The sequence below is a fragment of the Octodon degus genome, unplaced genomic scaffold (genome assembly GCF_000260255.1).
Source record: "Octodon degus isolate 3935 unplaced genomic scaffold, OctDeg1.0 scaffold00018, whole genome shotgun sequence".
Taxonomy (NCBI): domain Eukaryota; kingdom Metazoa; phylum Chordata; class Mammalia; order Rodentia; family Octodontidae; genus Octodon; species Octodon degus.
The window spans coordinates 2,529,633-2,531,652 of record NW_004524594.1 but is presented as its reverse complement, the minus strand read 5'-3'; positions in this window follow the sequence as shown (position 1 = coordinate 2,531,652).

The window sequence follows — 2,020 nt, the reverse complement described above, 5'->3', positions numbered from 1 at the left end:
AATTAGTACATTTGAGCTGAGCTAGTGTCCTCTGCACTTGTTCTGGGTGGACATTGGGTTTCCTCCATATGTTTCTGCATTTGATTCTTTACTGCAGATTTATTAATTCAGGGATTTCTTCTTTCATTTCCAATCTGAGTTCCTCTATACCTTTCTGCAGCTTTTTCTTTATTTCAGAAGCCATTGATTCATTGTTTTCAGCTGTGTGATTCCCAATTTGTCCTGTGTTAGTGTCCTTTGCACTTGTTATGGCTGAGCTTGGGTTCTGAGATTGCATTTTGCTCCTTCTCGTTGTCATTTTGTGTAGCACTGTCTTCCGAACTTTGTTGTAGAGCTTTGGTGCAGTTATAACCTTAGCACCTACTGAAGTTCAGGTGCAGATCTACAAAGTTTGGGTTTATCCAGCTGCGCCTGGCTTGGTTCTGCCTGCTGTGCTCAGCTCCCTCCTGCTGCTGCCCTTGGGGGTGAATGTGTTGTGCCCCTCTGGCAAGATGTTCTGCTCCTGGACTAGCTGGGTGGTTCTGTCCCCTATTCTCTCTGCAGAGATTGCAGCTGCAGGATTTCACCTCAGGCCTGTATGCCAGGCCAGAGCTGAGTCTGGAGGGAACAAGGTAGAGTAGGGGGCGAGGCAGCTCTCCTACACACTCACTGGTCCTGGGCTAGGACTGGATCTGGGGGTCCTCGGAACGTGGCAGAAATTTTCACTGGGCGGGCAGGGTTGGGGTGGTGCAGGGTGTTGGGGGGGGGTCCCAAGCGGGTGGAAGAGGATCTCACCTATGCTGCGCCTGCGCTGGGACTGGCAGGTCCCACTGCCGCAGGGTAGCTGGAAGCTCTCTCGCACATTCACCGGCCTGGGCTAGGACTGAATCTGGGGGTTCCCGGAATGCGGCAGAAATTCCTACTTGGCGGGTGGGGTGGGGTGGGGGTGCTGCGGAGTGGTGGGGGGTGTCCCATGGGGGTGGAAAAGGGTCTCACCCATGCTGCGCCTGGGCTTGGACTGGCAGGTCCCGCAGGTGCAGGGTAGCTGGAAGCTCTCTCGCACATTCACCGGCCTGGGCTAGGACTGAATCTGGGGGTTCCCGGAATGCGGCAGAAATTCCTACTTGGCGGGTGGGGTGGGGTGGGGGTGCTGCGGAGTGGTGGGGGGTGTCCCATGGGGGTGGAAAAGGGTCTCACCCATGCTGTGCCTGGGCTGGGACAGGCAGGTCCTGCTGGCACAGCGTAGTCGGAAGCTCTCCCACACACTCACTGGGCCTGGGCTAGGGCTGGATCTCAAGCTCAGAGACTTACCACCGCACAAAAGAAATGCTTCTTTCAACATTTTTTAAAACTTGGCAAATAATTACTCAATAGAAATACTCTTTAAGATTTGTCATTTGGAATTTTATTTCTTAAAGAATGTCTGGTATGTATCTTATTCATACCCAAAAGTCCAGGTCCGGCAATAACACATGCTCCTTAAAAGCCAAGGAGAGGCCCCTTTAGAAGACCTCAGAAGGAACAAATGACTTAGCCCCAGAATTATGCCTGAGGGCAGGTCCTCACAGCCGGAGAACCAGGTGGACCATAACTCACAAAACCTGGGTTCCCGATAGCTGTGGAGGAGGGGATTTAAGGTTGAGAATACAATCATAAGTCTGTTTTTGGCACCCAAGAGGTCATTGCCGACATGAAGCATTGTCAAGCTGCCCAGAGTGAATCGTGGTGAAGGATGGGCTCTGTGCTATGCGGAAGCAATCGCGACATCCTGGGCTCACACATGAGAAGGAAGACCTTGGCAACCATGTAAATGCAGGCACCCAACACCGACTCTGAGAGAGAGACATGCTTAAGCCCATTTTACACAACAGGAAAAAGGCTCAAGGAGGATAAGTGGTGGGCTTTGTGTCATCTACCAGGCTGAGAATCAGACCTTTATAAAATGTCCCTGTTTTATCTCTGGTAAGATTCCCTATTCCGACATCCACTTTGTCTAATATGAATGTAGCCAGTATTCTTTTTTTTTTTTTTTTTTTTTTTT